Source organism: Bison bison, unplaced genomic scaffold (assembly GCF_000754665.1).
Source record: "Bison bison bison isolate TAMUID 2011002044 unplaced genomic scaffold, Bison_UMD1.0 scf7180017864389, whole genome shotgun sequence".
Classification (NCBI taxonomy): Eukaryota; Metazoa; Chordata; class Mammalia; order Artiodactyla; family Bovidae; genus Bison; species Bison bison.
Genome location: NW_011494961.1, coordinates 4,667,537 through 4,689,061, shown reverse-complemented (window position 1 = coordinate 4,689,061; position 21,525 = coordinate 4,667,537). Strand labels below are relative to the sequence as shown.

Below are 21,525 nucleotides of genomic sequence, written 5' to 3'. Positions count from 1 at the left end.
GACTCTGCAACCCCATAGACGGCAGCCCACCAGGCTCCCCCTTCCCTGGGATTCTCCAGGCAAGAACACTGAAGTGGGTTGCCATTTTCTTCTCCAATACATGAAAGTGAAAAGTGAAAGTGAAATCACTCAGTCATGTCCAACCCTTAGCGACCCCATGGACTGCAGCCTACCAGGCTCCTCCGTCCATGGGATTTTCCAGGCAAGAGTACTGGAGTGGGGTGCCATTGCCTTCTCCTCAGTCATGTCTAACTCTTTGCAACGTTATGGACTGTACCTCCCAGGCTCCTCTGTCCATGGGATTCTCCAGGCAAGAACACTGGAACGAGTTGCCATCATCTCCTCCTGGGGACTCTTCCCAACCCAGGGATGGAACGCATGTCTCTTATGTCTCCTGCACTGGCAGGCCAGTTCTTTACCTTTGACACCACCGGGACGCCCCCAAAATATGAAATTACCTCCCCTTTTGAGTAGCGTGATGAAATCCTGCGCTGTCTGGCCCGCACGTGAATCTCGTGATTTGAGTGTTTGTGGAGTGTTGCCCACTGTTAGTCACCTAGCGGCCGTCTTGGTTATCCAGCACATCGTCACAGCAGTAAGTCAGCCTTGTTCTACTTCATAATGGCCCTGAAGAGCCAGAGTAGTGACACTGGCAATTCAGGTATGCCAAAGAGATCCCATACAGTGCTTCCTCTAAGTGAAAAGATTAAAGTTCTTCACTTCATAAGGAAAGGAAAAAAAATTGTATGCTGAATTTGCTAAGATCTACCGTAAGGACAAGTCTTCTATTCATGAAATTGTGAAGAAAGAAAATAAAATTTGTGCTAGTTTGGCTGCCACACATCAAATTGCAAATGTTTTGACCATAGTTTGTGATTAATATGGAGTTAAAATAGGAAGGCATTAAATTTATGCAAAAAGTTATTTTGAGAGAGAAACAGAGAGAGACCACATTCGTGTAACTTCTTTTATAGTATATTGTTACAATTGTTCTCTTTTATTATTATTGTTATTCTTCTGCTGTGCCTAATTTATAAATTAAACTTTGTCTTAGATATGTATGTAGGGTATATATAGGATTTGCTACTGTCAACCAAAATTGAATTCACAATAAAGTTAAGAAGAAAACATTGTTAGCATTGAAAAAAGGAAAAACTTGATCTTTGCATTCCCACCTTTGAGGTCTGGTTAATGTATTGGGCTTCCCAGGTGGCTCTAGTGATAAAGAACCTGCCTGCCAATTCAGGAGACATAAGAGATGCAGATTCGATCCCTGGGGTGGGATCGAATGGATGGCTCCAGGGGGCATCCCTTCATGCCCCCTGGAGGAGGGCATGACAACCCATTCAAGTATTCTTGCCTGGAGAATCCTGAGAATCCCATGGACAGGGGGGCCTTTATAATGCAGGTGAACGTTGCACACTAAACGGGGAGGGAGAAGGCCCAAATGGAGAGAGAATTTTATGCTTAACTTTTCTTGTCTTCCTTTAACATATAAATTTTATCCCATCAATTCTATCCATGGTTTCAGGCATCCACTGGGGTGTCTTAGAAACAATCTCCTGTGGATACGGGGAGACTGCTGTATGTCAGTCTTATTGCTACAAGGCTTATATACATTTATTTTATTTAATACTCACTACAGTTTGTGAGACAGGTACTATTATTCATCATATTTACTTAATAAATGGTAATAATTATTATTGCCACCTCTTTGCTATGCTGTTAACATCACTTCATTACTCTGCCTCGTGCAATACCCTTCCTCTACCTCGAATTCCAACCATTTACTAGAACTCCGCCAATTGTCTCTCTATATCCCTTCTGAGTAAGATGACACACGTGCCAAACCAGACCTTCCCCGGTACCTGCAACTGTGTCTGTCCTTCACTTGCCTTCCTGACTTGAACAAGTAACTCCAAAGGAGGTTCTGGCCTTACCCCAGGCTCCTGCGTCCTGCTATTAAGTGAACATGCCTGCCATGTATGCAGTAGGAGAGATCTTTTCTTAGGAACACTTTGATAAAAGTTAACAGTTACTACTGAGGGTTGGGATCAGTCATCTGTGTTAGGTGGGATGTGGGGGCAGGCAAAGTGGTGAGAAGTCTAGTTCTGAAGTAAGGCTGACAGAGAAACAAGAGATAACACATGCAGAAACTGCCCCCAAGTTAACCATAGGATATGAGTGAAACAGAGGAAGGCAACGGCAAGCCGCTCCAGTACTCTTGCTTGGAGAATCCCATGGGTGGAGGAGACTGGTGGGCTGCAGTCCATGGGGTCACTAAGAGTCGGACACGACTGAGCGACTTCACTTTCACTTTTCACTTTCATGCACTGGAGAAGGAAATGGCAACCCACTCCAGTGTTCTTGCCTGGAGAATCCCAGGGACGGGGGAGCCTGGTGGGCTGCCGTCTATGGGGTCGCACAGAGTCGGACACGACTGAAGCGACTTAGCAGCAGCAGCAGCAGCATGAGTGAAAGAAGCGCCACCGAAATATGTACGGAGTTACAATGTTTAGTTAAATCACTTCTGAATGTATCTAGGCATCACAGTTGAGAGACAAATATCAGACTGCTTGATTATGGTCAAAGAATACTTAAATTTTGGGAACTTACAGTTTTTAAAACTTCATCATAAATATTATAACTATGCATAGAAATAATGCTCTCAAACTACAATGCTTATTTCTTAGTGCAACCATGGGTAATTCTTCTTTTCTTTTTTACCATATTTTTTCTCCAAACTTTTTACAGTAATACTGTTTTGCTCTCACAATAATAAAATGTTTCAAAATTCTAGAGTCTTAAAAAATATATCAGAAATAACTGTGGTACAACCTTAAAATCATTTATGATCTAAATACTTCTTGATCATGGCTTCTGGGAAGCATCTGGTAGGCTGGTAATAACTCTCATTTGCAAGCTAGTAGCCACCATGTGTGAAAAGGGAAGTTAAAGTGAAAGAAAAGCATTGCTTATTATGCAACAGATTTCAGAAGTTCCACAGCATCTTAACACCATAATTCCCACAAGTCACAGTTGTCAGAGGAAAAACTTCTTAGACTGAAGCTGCACACATACAAAGAAAAAGACTCAGCGGACATGAGGGAACCAAGGAGTTCCCCTGGCCAAATTTTCTCCAAAGATGTATCCCTTCCAATCACCCCATCTGCTTCCACTCAGCCTCTTCTGAACACACAGTTCCTCTAAGAGCTGGCCTTTCATTTCACTTTCCTGGAAATGGGGAGTCATTAGCTGAGGCAGATCAGGATTTCAATGTGGACATTTTTTGAAATGTGATGCTTATTGAATATCCAAATGCACATAATAAAACAAACAATTGAAAATATGCTTCTGTAAAGTTCAAGAGAGAAGTTTGAATGGGAGAGAGGAAATAGATGAGTTTCAACCAATACATGTTATTTAAAGTATTAATCACTCAGTCGTGTCCAACTCTTTGTGACCTCATGGACTGTAGCCCACCAGGCTCCTCTGTCCGTGGAATTCTCCAGGCAAGGATACTGGAGCGGGTAGGCATTCCCTTCTCCAGGGGATCTTCCCCACACGGGGATCAAACCCATGTCTCCTGCATTGCAGGCAGATTTTCCATCTGAGCCACCAGGGAAGCATATGTTATTTAAAACCATAAACTAAATGAAATCACCAAGGAGTGGATTTAGATGGAGAAAGCAGGAGGACCAGAAACTGAGCCTTTGCACAGTCCAACCGGATGGGATTTAGGAGAGGAAGAGAACCAGTCAAAAGGCCATGAAGGAGTGACCCGTAATGTTGGAGGAAGGACAAAAGACTGTGGTGTCCTGGAGGGCGGTAGAGGAGGCAGGGTCTGCATCACATGCTGTTGGTGTGTTGACTAAGATGAGGAATGAGAATGGACCACTGGATTTAGGTATATAGAGTTTATCAGTGACTTTGATCAAGGCATTTTCAGTAGAGTGATGGAACAAAAGTCTGATTGGAGTAATAGTTGTCTTCCTGTGTAATCGAAAGCGAGGAAGAGTGATGACCAATTGTAACTTCTCCACTCTCTTGGGGGACAAAGGAACATGAGTTTCCTCTGTCCACTTATCTGGATGTTTCAGATAGCAAGCATGCAGCAATACCTATGACACAATGCAGGAAATAAAAACTTAGAGACTATTTCTTACTGTGTTTGTTCAAAGGCCTCTGCGTCTAAAAATTTTTTTTAACTAGGAGGTTCTTCTAAACCAGAAATGGATTGAAATCTAATAAACACAGATTTGGGGTAAGTTTTCATATGAAACTTTTGAATTCTTTTTTTCCTAGTGCTATAACTCTATATAGTCACTGTAGAAAATATGAAAAGAGGAAAATAATCAAAAAGTATGACTTTAGAGGCAAAAGCTCAATATGTTGGTGTATTTCCTTCTGATTAATTTTTTATGTTTCCCTTATTTTTTAATTGGTGGAAAATTCCTTTACAATTTTGTACAGCAGTGTGAATCAGTCATAATTATATGTATATCCCTTCTCTCCTTAGCCCCCTGCACTTCCACCCATCCCACCCCTCTGGGTCATCACAGAGAGCCAGGTTGGGTTCCTGGCCTACTGACTATTTTTAAATTGTTTGCATGAATTGTGGTAAAATGCACATCAAGTTTACTTTTATAACTATTTTTAATGTACACATTTAAGTGGTATTAATTTACATTCACCTTGTTGTGCTACCGTTATTCCCATCCATCCACTGAATTCTTTTCACCTCGTACAGTCAAACAATCACTTTTCATTCTCCCCTCCACCCAGCCCTGGCAAGCATCATTCTACTTTCTGTCTCTATGAATTTGACAACTCTAGGTACCTTGTGTGAGTAGAACTGTTCTCTTGTGACTTGCTTATTTCACTTAGTATGATGTTCTCAAGTTTATCTTATTGTAGCCGTTATCAGAATTTCCCTTTTAAGGCTGAATAGTATCCCATCATATGTGTATACCACATTTCTCATATCCATTTGTCTGTCAATGAACATATAGGTTGCTTACATCTTTTTTGGCTATTGTGAATAGTGCTGTTATTAACATGGTGCACGGATATCTCTTCAAGTCTCTGCTTTCAGTTATTTTGGGTATGTACTTGGAAGTGGAATTGCTGAATCATATGATTTTTCTACGTTTTAATTTTTTTGAAGAACCATCATGCTGTTTGCCATAGCAGCTATACCATTTTGTATTCCCACCAACAGTGTGCTAAGGTTCCAACTTCTCCACATCATGGCCAACACTTTTTCTGTTCCTGTTTTTTTTTTTTTTTTTTTTTTTCATAGTAGCCATTCTAATGGGTGTGAGGCAGCATCTCATTTCAATTTTAATATTCATTCCTTTATGGTTAGTACTGGTGAGCTTATTCATTTCCTTAATGGTTAGTAACAGGGAGCTTCTCTTTTCCTATGCTTATTGAGCTTCTCTTTTCCTATGCTCGTTGGCCATTTGTACATCTTCTTCGGAGAAATGTTGAAGTCCCTTGACTAATTTTTCAATTGGATTGTTTGTGTTGTTGGGTAGTAAGAATTCCTTGTATATTCTGGATATAAACTCCTTATCAGCTATATGATTTGCAAATGCCTGCCCCATTCCATGGAGAAGGCAATGGCACCCCACTCCAGTACTCTTGCCTGGAAAATCCCATGGACGGAGGAGCCTGGTAGGCTGCAGTCCATGGGGTCGCTAAGAGTCGGACATGACTGAGCGACTTCACTTTCACTTTTCACTTTCATGCACTGGAGAAGGAAATGGCAACCCATTCCAGTGTTCTTGCTTGGAGAATCCCAGGGAAGGGGGAGCCTGGTGGGCTGCCATCTCGGGTCACACAGAGTCGGACACGACTGAAGCGACTTAGCAGCAGCAGCAGCAGCAGTAGCACCATTCCATGGGTTTCCTTTTCACTCTGTTTACTGTGTCCTTTGATGCACAAAAGTTTTTAAATTTTGATGTAGTCCAATTTTTCTAAAAATGGCAGCCCCCCAGTTTTATTCTTCTTTTTAAAGATTGTTTTGATTATTTAGGGTCCCTTGAGATTTTGTATGAATTTTAGGGTGTATTTTTGCTATTTCTGGGAAAAAAATCATTGATCCTCAGTGACTTTTTAAAATATAATTGCTATCATGTGGTATGAACTAATTTATATTCTATTTTTTCTTACTTAACATTATAATATAGTTATTCCATTAAAATATAAACACTAGTTCATTTTATGGAAACACTTCACAGGCATACTTTACAATGACTACATGAAAGAAAATAAATAAATGGAAGTATCCCCAAAAGATTAGAAAATATTTATGCTTCAAATTGTGTGACCTCTGTATACTTTGGATACTATAATCATAAAAATGAGAAAAATTTTATCTGAGCCATGTCAGAGTATTAAGATGCAATATTTACACTAAGTGAGTAGGAATGACAAGCAATTGTATTAGTTTAAAAGTCTGTTAAAATATGTATTTATATCACTTTTGACCAAAGACAACTCTGGAATTCATTTATTTACTCAGGAAATATTACTGAGTCTCTGTAGTTGTTGAAGCCCTGGAAACCTAGATTTAAATTGGATATGGTCTGGAGAATTCCACGGACTGTACAGTCCATGGGGTCACAAAGGAAATGACACGACTGAGTGACTTTCACTTTCACTTTCACCCTCGGGAAATGGGAATAAATACTAAAAGTTCATGCAAATCTCGAATGTGTCATAAGCAGTGCAGGATCTTAGTTCCCCAACCAGGGCCAGAAACTGCGCTCCCTGCAGTGGAACCACAGAGCCTTAACCCCTGGACTGCCAGGAAAATTCCTCGCTTTCTCTTTTAATCTTTGCATTAAACCTATGGGGAAGTGGTCTTAGCCTCATTTGGGGGGGAGGGCGGGGGGAATGTTCATTTTAGAAAAGCAGATGATGCAATAGAATAATTGGGGCATTCGCTGGCAGTCCAGTGGTTAGGACTCTGCTTTCACTGATGAGGGCACAGGTTCAATCCCTGGCCAGGAAAGTAAGATCCCCTGTAAGCTGTGTGACACAGCCAATAGATAAAAAAATAACATAATTTAACAGTAAGGTCCTATGGTGTAGCACAGGGAACTGTGTTTAATACCTTGTGATAAACCATAATGGAAAACAATATGAAAAAAAAGAATATATGTGCCTAACTCAGTCACTTTACTAAACAGCAGAAATTGGCACAATATTGTAAATCAACTATACTTCAATTTTTTTAAATTAAAAATGAGCTGAGTTACCCATCGAAGGTGACAGGAAGAGTGAGTGGCAGGACTACAAGCTCAGGGTTGTCTACCTCCAGCGCATGCCCTTTTCACTCTCCCAGGCTGCCTTTCAGCGAGTATGACCTGAAAGGAGGCTGGAGCATATATAACTAACTTATATGAACAAAAAACTGTGACAGCAATTACTTACGCCAGGTAAGAGTCAAGAAAGGTTTTAGAGAGGTGGCACTATAAAACTCAAAAACTGAAGAATTCACTAAAGATGGGGAGAACAGCCTTCGTCCATTCATTCATTCATCTATTCACAAACCTGCACTGAGCTTCCCCTGTGTGTTTGTCACAGAGCGAGCTCCAGCTGCGTGCTGGAGATTCAAAAGAGAAGCAGGGAGACACTGGCCACTCTCAGGACTCACAGTCTCTTGGGAGACGATTAAGTAACCGATGTATGGCACAGCCTTGGACCAAGCTCTGCCACAGAGTCAAAAACAACAGAGTGCTGTGGGATGCTCCTCCAGGACACCAAGGGCAAGTGCTTAAGGGCAGAAACTATGCTCCATTGCTCGCAGAGCTCAGCAAGGCAGGCTGGACTCTCCCTGCCAAGATCGGAGGCCTAGACTTCATCCCACAGGCAACAGAAAGCCAGCAGACAATTTTAAGTAGAGAAGCGACACTGGTCTGTTTTTAAGAAGCTATCTGTAGTCCATGAAGGGTAGAGTGTGGAAACAGAGAGAGACAGATAACAGGAAAACCAGTGTAGAGGCTGACAGTATGAACTGGAGAGGACCTGTACCGGCAGCAGCAGGAGAGACAGAGTGGAGACCTCATTTATGGGAAGTTTGTCAGTCTTCGTCGACTGTAGGATGCGTAGTGAGAATAAGGTAGGAGTCAAGACAAGCGCATGAACAAAGGCTTCAGTTCATGTGTATGTTCAGAACCACTACATTATTTGCTGGTGAAGGACCTCTGGAGCATTTCATAAACAGATAATATTCTTTGAATTATCAGTATTTCTTTCATATATTTAGCCACTCTAAAATACCCTAATAGTTTAATAGATGTTTTTCTTCCTCAAGCCATTTAAACATGCCTTGCAATGTTGCTGCTGCTAAGTCACTTCTGTTGTGTCCGACTCTGCGTGACCCCATAGACGGCAGCTCACAAGGCTCCCCCGTCCCTGGGATTCTCCAGGCAGGAACTCTGGAGTGGGTTGCCATTTCCTTCTCCATTGCAATGCTAGTGAGTGAATGAAAGTCGCTGAGTCGTGTCCAGTTCTTTGTGACCCCATGGACTATACAGTCCATGGAATTCTCCAGGCCAGAATACTGGAGTGGGTAGCCTTTCCCTTCTCCAGAGGATCTTCCCAACCCAGGGATCAAATCCAGGTCTCCCACATTGCAGGTGGATTCTTTACCAGCTGAGCCACAAGGGAAGCCCTTGTTAGCAAACTCTTTCTCCATAGCACAAGTGTAATTTTTATTGTTGTTACAGTGGAATATCATAGAGATGAAACAATGGATTATTTTTTCTATATTGAAATTCAAAATAATTAATGGATTTTTACTGAAACAGTTAAAAAAAGATTGTTGGTTAGGTAAATGGTATGTGTCACTATTTTAATGTTTCAAAAAAGCTTTCCAGTTTCTTACACCATAACTAAGTCTTGTAATTTATTTATAACTTTTTTGTTTTATGGAGCGCCACATTTGTTTTCATTTATAAGTAAAAATATGCATGCGTGCTCAGTCACTTAGTCATGTCCAACTCTTTGCGATCCCGATAACTGTACCTCTCCAGGCTCCTCTGTCCATGGGATTTCCCAGGCAAGAATAGTGGAGTGGATTGCCCTTTCCTTCTCCAGGGGATCTTCCCAACCCAGGAACTACGCCTGTGTCTCCTGCATTGCAGGTGGACTCTTTACCCCTGAGCCCCCAGGGAAGCCCAAGTAAAAATGAACATCTATTAATAGTTATCTCATGCATTGGAGAAGGAAATGGCAACCCACTCCAGTGTTCTTGCCTGGAGAATCCCAGGGACGGGGGAGCCTGGTGGGCTGCCGTCTATGGGGTCGCACAGAGTCGGACACGACTGACGTGACTTAGCAGCAGCAGTATATGCCTAAGCTGTTATGTGCCACCAGAAGAGGGCAGCAGTGAGGCACTATAAAGAATAACATTTACAGATTCTTCAATTTCAGATAGTTAAGACCATGATTTGAATGAATGGATACTTTCCTTCTGACTAACATCCTAATTAACTGGCTTATTTTCTGAGCTAGAGACTATGACATAAACGTTGCTACAGAAATTTCAGAAAATCTGAAGATGATCTCATAATGCAATGCCATGAGAAATTTATGGAAATTTCTATTAAAACTGATGAGGATTAACACTAAGAAATACTCTGAAAATTTTACATCAGTTTGAAAGGAAGAGATTGGAGGAAGAGTTAAAAGCAAGCATGTTGTTTCTTGTCATTTCAACAGTGTATGCAGAGAATGTAATAGTTTACAGAGACAATAAAAGGCATCTTATCCTCTTTGAACATTAAAGATATTCATGAAATAAAAAGAAACATTTCCAGTTTATCATATATGCAGTAAGCAATGAGTAGCACTAATCAACTAACAGAGGCTGCCCGTATTTAGCCAGTATCTTCTTTTAGAAACATTTAACAACCACAACTTTTACAATTGAACTAGAGTCGATTTACAATGTTGTGCTAATTTCTGCTGTACAGCAAAGTGATTCAGTTATACATATATATCCAGATATATATCTATTCTTTTTTAAAAAATATATGCTTTTCTATTATGGTTTGTCACAAGATATTGAATGTAGTTCTCTATGCTATGCAGTAGGTCCTTGTTACCTATCCATCTAAATGTAATAGTTTGCATCGGCTAACCCCAGAATCCCACTCCATCCCTCCACACACCTCCTTCCCCTTGGCAATCACACGTCAGCAAGTATTTTTTGAATACCTTTATGTGCTAGGAATTGTTTTAGGTGTTGAATATTCCAGGCTATAGTACAGAACGGAACAGGCACATTCCCTGACTTGTTGAAGGGTATAATATAGTGGGAAGGAGAGACTTTAAACAAAACCTCACAATTAATTCATTAGTTATAGTTGAGAGAAAAAACGGAAAGCAGTCTACCACAGGGCCATAAATAAATTAGTTTGGGCTCAACCCCCAAATTGGAAAGTAAATAAAATTTTTAAAAGGACTCAAGAACAACTTCTCTGAAGTTCTTAACACCCATTTATATTATCCCTGTGTTTTAACAATACATAAAGTGGATAAGGTGAAATTTACAGATGTGTGAAAACAATTTTGCAGAAGAGTATTTGGGTAGTTGATAAGCAGCAATAAAACACTTTGCTAATTTGAAGTGTTATAAAATGCCCCGAGCCTCCCTGACCACCTCAGTCAACTCCACCAGTCATCAGGCTAGCCTGAGCTGGAGCTGCCGCTGAGACTCTGTCCTCTCTTGATCCACTCTAAACTACAGATCCCTATCAAACCTGAAAAACAGGTGTGTGAATATAATCCCCCCTCTTCTTTTTCATTCGTCTTCATTGGCAGTTTTCCCAGGCTGTGAGTCCACTTCTAGACTCTCTAGCTTCCCTGTGAGTCTAGACCCCTTGGTTAAATAAGGTGATCTAAATTTCTTCGAGCACTATAGACTTCTGTTCTGTCTCTTTGACCTCCATTGTATACACTTTCCAGACCCTGGTTCGCTCAGCTCTCTAGGCCCGAGCTAATACAGTGCCCCAGCTGACTCTGATGGGATCCATTATGATGAGCCATAGCTGAGCTCTGAGAGATGCTTATCAATTCTTTTCTTCATTCTTAATTGTCTTTTCAATTCTCCACAGCACTTGTTTCAATCCAGGTTCTCTCTTTTCAAGTTGAATTTATGCCTGCCAAATTTCCTTGTATCTGACTCATAAGTTACCAGATTATACATGGAGAATGCTCAGATTTTCTCTGAATCATTATCCATTTGTTTCTCCTTCCATTCTGTCTCAGAAAAACAATATTCTACCTTGTATTCAAGCCTATCCCTTCTGTGTTAAAGTGACATCTTTTTACCTACTTTGTGACTTGTCTCATTATTCCTTGTCCCTTTCTTTCACTTCTCCTTTTGAAAAATTTTGCCTTCTGACATCTTCTCCTTAGCCTACACACATATTCAAATTGAATGACTCTTTATAAAATTTCCTTTGAGACTATATTCTATCTTTTCCCTTCTTTTAACAGCAGCACTTCTTAAAATAGTAGTCTATATTTAAGTCTACATTCATCCCTTTCACTTCCTTGTTTGACACTCATCCATCAACTTCTGTCCTCCTCTGAAACCTCTATTTACAGAATCAATGGGAATTTCCCAATCACCCAATCTAGTTGCCTCTTCTTCTTCATGGGAAATAGATAGGGAAACAGTGGAAACAGTATCAGACTTTATTGTTTGGGGCTCCAAAATCACTGCAGATAGTGATTGCAGCCATGAAATTAAAAGACGCTTACTCCTTGGAAGGAAAGTTATGACCAAACTAGATAGCATATTCAAAAGCAGAGACATTACTTTGCCAACAAAGGTCTGTCTAGTCAAGGCTATGGTTTTTCCAGTGGTCATGTATGGATGTGAAAGTTGGACTGTGAAGAAAGCTGAGCGCAGAAGAATTGATGCTTTTGAACTGTGGTGTTAGAGAAGACTCTTGAGAGTCCCTTGGACTGCAAGGAGATCCAACCAGTCCATTCTAAAGGAGATCAGTCCTGGGTGTTCATTGGAAGCTGATGTTGAAGCTGAAACTCCAGTACTTTGGCCACCTCATGCAAAGAGTTGGCTCATTGGAAAGACTCTGATGCTGGGAGGGATTGGGGGCAGGAGGAAAAGGGGATGACAGAGGATGAGATGGCTGGATGGCATCACCAACTCATTGGACATGAGTTTGGGTAAACTCCAGGAGATGGTGGTGGACAGGGAGGCCTGGCGTGCTGCAATTCATGGGGTCACAAAGAGTCAGACACGACTGAGTGACTGAACTGAACTGAACTAAACTGAGTCACTCCCTGGGGCTTCCTGTAGAACTTGTTATGCAGTATCACATCTCCACAGTCTCCTGGTTCTCACACTTGGCCGGCTACTTCTTTTGCAGGCTACTGTTTTATTGCTTGGCTCCCAGAAATCTAGAAGTCCATGTCCTCTGCATACCCTACCTTTGCCTCCTTTATTCTCTTGTAAAAGCTTCAAGGATTGCCCCTTATTCCCAAATGTATCTCCTGTTCTAATCTCTCTCCTGAGTTTAACTCACACTTCCCACCTCTTGTAGAGAACACGGTTTCTCTGCAAGCTTTCATGGGCACTTCAAACAGAACTCGTCTGAACTTACCATCTCTCAGTGGCGTCCAGGCACCCTGAACCAGCTGCTGACTCCAGTTAGGATCTGCAAGATCATTTCGCCCTTTGCTCTGGCTGTGTCCCTATCCCACACCATCTGTCTGCAGTGCATCTCCTCACACCATTTCCCTTGTTTCCTACACCCTGCCTCTCCCCCATTTTCCCACTTGTTAGAGTTGCCATCCTTCAATGTTTGACTCTTGTTTTACCTTCTGAATAAATAATAACTGAACTAAATCTCCTCTTCCCTATTCTTCACCCACTCTTTGCTTAGAGTTCAGCTGTATCTGACCATACTCAGTCTTGTATTTGAGATACACCTTTGTGCTTGCTGTCTCTATCAAAGCTGGAGCCCTAAAAGTATGGGACTGTGTCTTATTCACCTTTATATCTCTACTGCAAACCACGACACATAGCAGAAACCCCGAACATTTTGGTTAGTTTGTATTGCTGGAAGAAAAGTACCACAGATCTTAATTTTTAAGAATGGTTTCTTTTGAAGAGCACAGTTTGTAATATGCAGGCTACAAATTTAAACAAATATATTGAATAAAGTTGACATTTTTGCCTTTATCCTACTTTAGTTAACAGATTTTTTGGCAATTCTACTCTGTGAGAGGCTTGTTTAAGGGCAATGAAATTCTTGGAAATCAAGATGAAGTCTCAGGGTCTGGGCTTTTATTTTACTTTCCTTAGAGTTAGTACGTTAGCCTGCTACTTCTCCACGGATGCTGACTGAAGACGTGAGACTCTTGGGTCAAGGACAAAGGACTTCACTACTCAGAGCCGGCAAGTAGCACGACCATCATATTGACATCAGTTCCTCATGTCTTCCTAGGTCGAGGGAGTGATACTGAGCAGTCCAGGTGGATGTTGGTGGGTTTGTGTTGCAGCCAAGTAACACTAAATTTGAGGAATCCTCTTTGGCCCAGAGGGAGACATTACCTCATTCCTCACAGTTGCTGTAAGTATAACCTGATAGATAGCCCAGAAAGGAGAGATTGGTCAGGCATTCATAACATACCCAGAGTCTGCCTGCAATGCAGGAGACCCGGGTTCAATCCTGGATTGGGAAGGACCCTGGAAAAGGAATTGGCAACCCGTTACAGTATTCTTGCCTGGAGAATCCTACAGACAGAGGAGCCTAGGGGGCTACAGTCCATGGGGTCTAAAAGAGTTGGACAACTTTATTTTTCTGGGCTCCAAAATCACTACAGATGGTGACTGCAGCCATGAAATTAAAAGACGCTTACTCCTTGGAAGGAAAGTTATGACCAACCTAGATAGCATATTCAAAAGCAGAGACATTACTTTGCCAACAAAGGTTCGTCTAGTCAAGGCTATGGTTTTTCCTGTGGTTATGTATGGATGTGAGAGTTGGACTGTGAAGAAAGCTGAGCGCCGAAGAATTGATGCTTTGGAACTGTGGTGTTGGAGAAGACTCTTGAGAGTCCCTTGGACTGCAAGGAGATCCAACCAGTCCATTCTGAAGGAGATCAGCCCTGGGATTTCTTTGGAAGGAATGATGCTAAAGCTGAAACTCCAGTACTTTGGCCACCTCATACGAAGAGTTGACTCATTGGAAAAGACTCTGATGCTGGGAGGGATTGGGGGCAAGAGGAGAAGGGGACAACAGAGGATGAGATGGCTGGATGGCATCACTGACTCGATGGACGTGAGTCTGAGTGAACTCCGGGAGTTGGTGATAGACAGGGAGGCCTGGCGTGCTGTGATTCATGGGGTCGAAAAGAGTCGAACACGACTGAATGACTGATCTGATCTGATCTGATCTGAGGAGAAAAAAAAAAAATCAGAGGATTAATGAGAATAAGATTTAGTAGTCTACCTGGTTTTATAACAAATAAAATTTCTAAACACTTTACCTCATGAGAAGTGAATCTAGGACTCATATATAAAATAACCACCAACTAAATCCAAATAACCTAAGGCAATGTCTGTAACTTGCTAAGTCAGTAGTATAGTAACTGTAGTTCTTTACATCTGCAGCCTTTTGCCACATACTGAGTTTCTTTGAAAGTTTCAAGAACTTTATACTCATCAGAGGATTTTTATCAGGTATGACTTTTACTCTCTCAAAATGGTAAATTGAACTGTAAATTAGAGTATGCTAGTAAATTGGATTAGCATTAAATACTTCCTTGGATATGTGCAGTTGAGCAAATGAAATACCTTTTCTTCTCAAGATTCTCTTGAAATATCTTATCAGTGTATAGAGGTGAGGTACTTGAGACGGGAGAAAGGGACAACGGAGGATGAGATGGTTGGATGGCATCACCGACTTGACGGACATGAGTTTGAGCAAGCTCCAGGAGTTGGTGATGGACAGGGAAGCCTCGTGTGCTGCAGTCCATGGGGTCGCAAAGAGTCAGACACGACTGAGCGACTGAACTGAACTGAACTGACTCGAGACATGCAAGGTGGCAGCCCAGACTTGAGAGGGGAGTTACTTTTTACATTGATGATCGTAACTCCTGTTTCCCAAGATCATATTAGCCCTAGTGACTAAAAAGCTTAGGCAACAGTCACAAAAATTTTGTTATTGCCTATTTCGACTTTCGGCCTCTCCACTCCCCATGTTTTTCAGGATGCTTTCCAATCTCTACAAGCAGTGTCACTGTCGCTCTTAAAATTGGAGATCAACTGCCTCCAAGGTTCACAAATGTTTCAGCCACCCACTTGAACTTCTAGGCTGCCACAAGTTGTTCAGACTTTTGAAGGAAGGCCTTGTTTTTTACGAGCTCTAATTCCCTTGCTCCCTTTCTCTCCCCTTGCAAGGAAAGTCACCCAGGCTCCCCCGAGGCAGAGTTACAGGGCTTTTGAGTAACTCATTCTTCACTTGGAGCCTTCCACTCCGACTCAAACTGGTTTCCAACATAGGCCATATGCCTGGAGACCCTACCACACCTCATGGTGAGTTTTCAGCCTTCCTGAGTTGCTTTCCTTTCCTCCCCTCGAGTTTATGGAAACTTTCATCACCCTTCTATGTTTGAAAATCTTTGCAGTAGAGATGATCATCATTTCTTTACCAGCCATATGCTCTTTACCAACATCCCATTTTCACAGTTTGCTCTGTTATTCTTCCCTGACAACCCCCACCACCATTAGAGTCATTGCTGTTTTAACCGATTGGACTGTGGGTGGACAGATGATGCCCACAGGTAATGAGCTGTGTGTTGCACTAAGACTTTGTCTTTGAACTAAGGATGCTGAGACTGGGTCATTTTCTATTAAGCGGATGAATCAGGAGGGCAGGTAAAGCCAGGGTCAGTGGATCAGATAAGGATGGTTTACAGAGAGAAATAAATCAGATTCTTATCTATTCCGTTCACCTCTGTGGTCTTTGCACCTAGCATGGTGCGGGAAATAGCAGGCTTTCAGTAAGTCTTAGTGTGAATGAATAAAGCAGACTGTGGGGTGTGTGTGTGTGTGTGAGAGAGAGAGAGACTACTTTTGCCCCCTACAGCCTTCCATTTCCTGATTCCAATCCCACATGAAGACAACCTTCATTTTCTGACCTATGTCCATGAGATATCCCTGTGTCCATCCAATAATTTTTCCTTTATGCTAAAGTTAGTTTGGGTGTGTTCTGTTCCTTTGCAGCTAAATTAAACCTAAGAATCTCCCACTTCAGTGGGCATGTCTCCACTTGGTCCAAGTGAACCTCACATTTTGGGGATGAATAGAAACTCAAATTCAACTGAGAATAAAGAAAATACCTCCCAAAATAAAGCTTCTTGATCTTCGTAAAAGGCAACCTCTGAAGAAAAACATGATAGAAACTGCAAACTGAGGATCCTTTTGGAGACAGGGTCAGACTTTAGGCATTGTTGAGTGAACGTGACTTTATTTAAAGTCAATGGAGAGTGTCAGATATGATCAGGACACTCTTGCCAACCTAAGCTCCAGGTAGAGGAAGAAGAACAGTGAGTCACAGCTTTACCCTGAACTCTGGAATGCTCCTGGAGTGACTTGGTGATACAGAGACTTCTTTACAGTTTCTGGTTATACTCTTGGCTGTTGTATAGCACACTGTAGAAAAAGGTTGTTCTTTCCTGCTCCCTGCCTTGGGAGGACACATATAAACCTGAGAGGCAGAAGAATAGTTGAAAAATTCATTGGCAACCATCATAGGCTTGAAACAAGGAAAAATGAGATACTGGAAGCAGTATGGTGTATTTTTCAAGAGCATAGTTTTGATGTGAGACCAATGTCAAAAACCAACTCTCCAACTTACTAACTAGCTCTGTGTCCTTGACTAAGCTGCTTAACCCCTTAGAGCTGCAGATTTCTCATCTACAAAGTGCAGATAAAAAATACTTATAAACATGCTGTAAGTATTAGATTAGATAATGTCTGTAAGTTCCTAGGCCAACAGTACCAACCAAGTGCTCAGTAAGTGGTAAGGGTGGTTAGGATAATTAGTGCTTTGTAATACAAGGATCAATGAAAAGTGTGTTATTTTCCTGTTAACTGGAAGGGAGGTTACATTTTTTTTAAGTTTGTGTATGTGTAAGCACGTGCTCAATCATGTCCAACTCTTTGCGACCCCATGGGCTGTAGCCTGCCAGGCTCCTCTGTCCATAGGATTTTTCAGGCAAGATTATGGAGTGGATTGCCATTTCCTACCCCAGGGGCTCTACACAGGAGTGAACCCGCTTCTCTTGTATATCCTGCATTGGCAGGCAGATTTTTTACCACTAGTGCCATCCGAGAAGCTTAAGTTTAGAAACTTAAACATACTAAAACATGTATTTCATAGCTCTTCTTTACTGTTATCTTTTCCAAATAAATCCCTGCATGTAGACAAATCTAAAAGAAGAGTCCAGGAAACATCTAACAAGAGTGTCAGTCAGTCAGTCAGTTCAGTCGCTCAGTCGTGTCCGACTCTTTGCGACCCCATGAATCGCAGCACGCCAGGCCTCCCTGTCCATCACCAACTCCCGGAGTCCACTCAAACTCACGTCCATCGAGTTGGTGATGCCATCCAGCCATCTCATCGTCTGTCGTCCCCTTCTCCTGCCCCCAATCCCTCCCAGCATCAGAGTCTTTTCCAATGAGTCAACTCTTTGCATGAGGTGGCCAAAGTATTGAAGTTTCAGCTTTAGCATCAGTCCTTCCAAAGAACACCCAGGACTGATCTCCTTTAGGATGGACTGGTTGGATCTCCTTGCAGTCCAAGGGACTCTCAAGAGTCTTCTCCAACACCACAGTTTAAAAGCATCAATTCTTCAGCGCTCAGGTCTCTTCACAGTAGTTATGCAATAGATAGCCATCGGCTGTGGTGTCAGTCAACAGCAGAGTTCAGTTTAGTTCAGTTCACTCGCTCAGTTGTGTCCGACTCTTTGTGACCCCATGGACTGCAGCACGCCAGGCCTCCCTGTCCGTCACCAACTCCCAGAGTTTACCCAAACCCATGTCCATTGAGTCGGTGATGCCATCCAACCATCTCATCCTCTGTCGTCCCCTTCTCCTCCCGCCTTTAATCTTTCCCAGAATCAGGGTCTTTTCAAATGAGTCAGTTCTTCGCATCAGGTGGCCAAAATAGCAGCAGAAGCAGAGTAAACTCCCCCAAAAGGAGGCACATGTGAATTCTCACATGTGATCTTCTCAAGACCTTAAAAGCAATTGTAAACCATATGACCTGTAGATGGCGAACTTGGATAGGGTGAATATCAAGCAATGACTACATAGAAAGGAAAGCAGTGGGTTTTGTTTTGTTAAAGGGAGGACTAAGAAAAGCGGATACATTATTAAAAAGTTGCACAACCCACACCAAGCCAAAAGCATCCTTTGCCAACACACTGGGTTCTTTCTCCCAAGGGGACCATCAGCCTGAATGTCAGAGTGAGGCCACCCTCAGTCATGAGTGCTACTGAGAGACAAGACTGCATTTGCTGGTAGAAATGTTTTGGTTGAGTAGTCATGCTGGTTGCTAGTTAGCAATACAAGGAAAAGGACTGTCAAGTAGGGAACATAAATAGATTTCTTGTAAATCTCTTGAGTGATATAGAAACGTTACCTTCACTCTGTATCTGAACCCATTGTGCATGTCCAAAATAGCCACATCTTTTGATCTGAATATTATAAATAATTATATCCTCCCTTGCTCGATTACTGCTGCTGTGGTGTATTTGCTCTGTTACCCTCCTCAAGGCAATTCTTTAGGGACCAATTACCATTCTTTATTGATATCATTTCACTGGCCGAGGATTTCTAGAGCACCATACGGGGCATTCAGGGCTACTAAGGGAGCTCTGTAGTACTTTGTACAATGTATGTGCCCTGCCTACTGGGTACATGTGGGGTTTTCTCCCTTAAAATTCTATTTTGGAGTACAGATTTTACTATCCCAGGTCTTAACTACCTATAACACTTGAGTTTATAGGGAAATGAGTGTGACTTTCCAAAACTGCCTGCTCCTACAGTGGCCTGAGATGTTCTGCTGGTTCTTTCAGTTGTGAAAAAAGCTCAGCAACTCCCCCAGCATGATGGACTGATGACCACGTGCTGCCTTATAAAACAGGGTCACTGTCCCTAAAGGGCCGCTCAGCTTGTTGGTCAGGTGGAGGGACATCTTCAGACTTCTAAGGTGCCTCTGCCCTGTCATTTATTATGAGGCTGACATTATTGTCTGCACATTGGCCTCCCCACAACTGTGGACTTCCAGAGTCCAGAAACAGCATCATATTCATCTCTTTATCCTTAAACAGTTTGTGTTTGGCACACAGTAGATACTTGCAGAAATGTTGAAAGAATTAAAGAATATATGTGCTTGGGTAGGACAAGCATGCAGAAAGGTGGAAATGTCAATTTAGTGTAAAAAAAAAAAAAAAAAGGAGGAAGATAGGCAACCTACCCATGAGGAATTGTACCATTGTCAGACAAATATTCAGAGAAGGCAATGGCACCCCACTCCAGTACTCTTGCCTGGAAAATCCCATGGACAGAGGAGCCTGGTAGGCTGCAGTCCATGGGGTCGCTAAGAGTCAGACATGACTGGGCGACTTCACTTTCACTTTTCACTTTCATGCATTGGAGAAGGAAATGGCAACCCACTCCAGTGTTCTTGCCTGGAGAATCCCAGGGACGGGGGAGCCTGGTGGGCTGTCATCTCTGGGGTCGCACAGAGTCGGACACGACTGAAGTGACTTAGCAGCAGCAGCAGCAGCAGACAAATATTATTCCTAAAGAATAGAAGAAGAGAAAAGAGCAGCCGACTGTGTACAGCCTAATCCATTTATTTATACTAACCAAGAGATTGTTAGTAACTCTCAAGAGATTGACTAACATCCTGTTAACTGTTGCCAGCAGAGAACACACCTCTCCAGAGAGCTCAGTGTTTGTGTCCTAATTTCATGTATTTCATTTCTTCATTCATTTTACTACACAGAGGCCTAACCGCTATACGATCACAGGATCTTCACTCTACGATCACAGCATCTTCATGCATTTTAAAAGGAAGAAAGTCACTAGCTCTCGGGATGAGGTAGTTCTGGTGTTCAGGTAGCTTCTAAAAGGTTGCAGTTAAGCTAAGCTATGGTAAAAAGAGAAGTAATTTGAAATCCAGAAATTGTAAAGTCTTACGAAAGAGTGGATTTGGGTATAAAGGCGCCCACTGGTGAAACACAGACCCTAGAGGTTGGGAGTGACGAACAGTGAGAAACAGACTGTGAGAGACAGTCCAGCTACGAGGAGCCACACATCACCCCAGTGCTGCCCGTGGAACTGACAATGACCATCTAACATAAAGTAGCAGGGATAGTCGAGGACATGGGGACCGTGTACGGTGATGGGAGTAGGACTGTTGTGTCTGCGTGTGATAAGCACTGAGGAAACACTGGCGGAATGAACGGGCCATTCTAAGGCTGAGCTGCTGCTAAGGGAAGTCATGAACGGCTTCACTAATGGAGCATTCATTTATAAACAGAAACTGAAGTGGAAAAAATGGGTAGAAACCAGTGCAGGAAAAGATAAAATGAAAAGCACTAATCAGAAACCATTCAGAAGAAAGGAAGGAAGCAATGTCTGGAAACCTGAATGAATGGATCATTATAATGGTGCTTATAAAAAGCTCTGTTTCCAGACAACCAGCTTAAAGGAGAAACATGCTATATAGTATGGTTTTCATCAGTCAGCAAAGTGTGTAAATTCATCTGGAAATGCAGATTCATCCTTAGAAATTAATTTTACAAAGAGTTTATTGCATAGACTCTTAAATAAGATAAATAAGAGGACATTTGATAGATTTTGTAAAAGCTACATACATGTTATTCATGTACTAAGCTGTAAAGATAACCACCACCAATACAGCCTGTATAACAGGTGAAAAGGAGAGCAGGGCAAGAAATAGGTTACTGCATGAACATATACACTGCCATGCAAGCAAGAAAATATAAATATTGACCACAGCCCCCATAGCAACTGATTATGAGATTACAATTATAACTTTCTTAATGTACTTTGCCAATAAAGATCCGTCTAGTCAAGGCTATGGTTTTTCCAGTGGTCATGTATGGATGTGAGAGTTGGACTGTGAAGAAAGCTGAGCACCAAAGAATTGATGCTTTTGAACTGTGGTGTTGGAGAAGACTCCTGAGAGTCCCTTAGACTGCAAGGAGATCCAACCAGTCCATTCTGAAGGAGACCAGCCCTGGGTGTTCTTTGGTAGGAATGTTGCTAAAGCTGAAACTCCAGTACTTTGGCCACCTCATACGAAGAGTTGACTCATTGGAAAAGACTCTGATGCTGGGAGGGATTGGGGGCAGGAGGAAAAGGGGATGACAGAGGATGAGATGGCTGGATGGCATCACCAACTCATTGGACATGAGTTTGGGTAAACTCCAGGA

General features: G+C 42.1%; 1 protein-coding gene across 11 annotated transcripts in view; it reads left to right on the top strand.

Annotated features, from left to right (window-relative positions):
• ALPK1 (alpha-kinase 1) overlaps nt 1-21,525 on the top strand; it is a 121,810-nt gene that overhangs the window by 5,305 nt on the left and 94,980 nt on the right. For 6 of the 11 annotated variants that reach the window (XM_010858525.1, XM_010858517.1, XM_010858518.1 and 3 more), the window contains exon 2: nt 13,497-13,622. The exons of 2 other annotated variants lie outside the window; for them this stretch is intronic. The gene's annotated coding sequence lies outside the window, so the exon portion shown is untranslated. Of the gene's footprint in view, nt 1-4,181; nt 4,265-13,496; nt 13,623-14,665; nt 14,735-21,525 lie in introns of those variants that run through there. 3 more of the 11 variants (XM_010858526.1, XM_010858519.1, XM_010858521.1) reach the window with 2 other exon arrangements.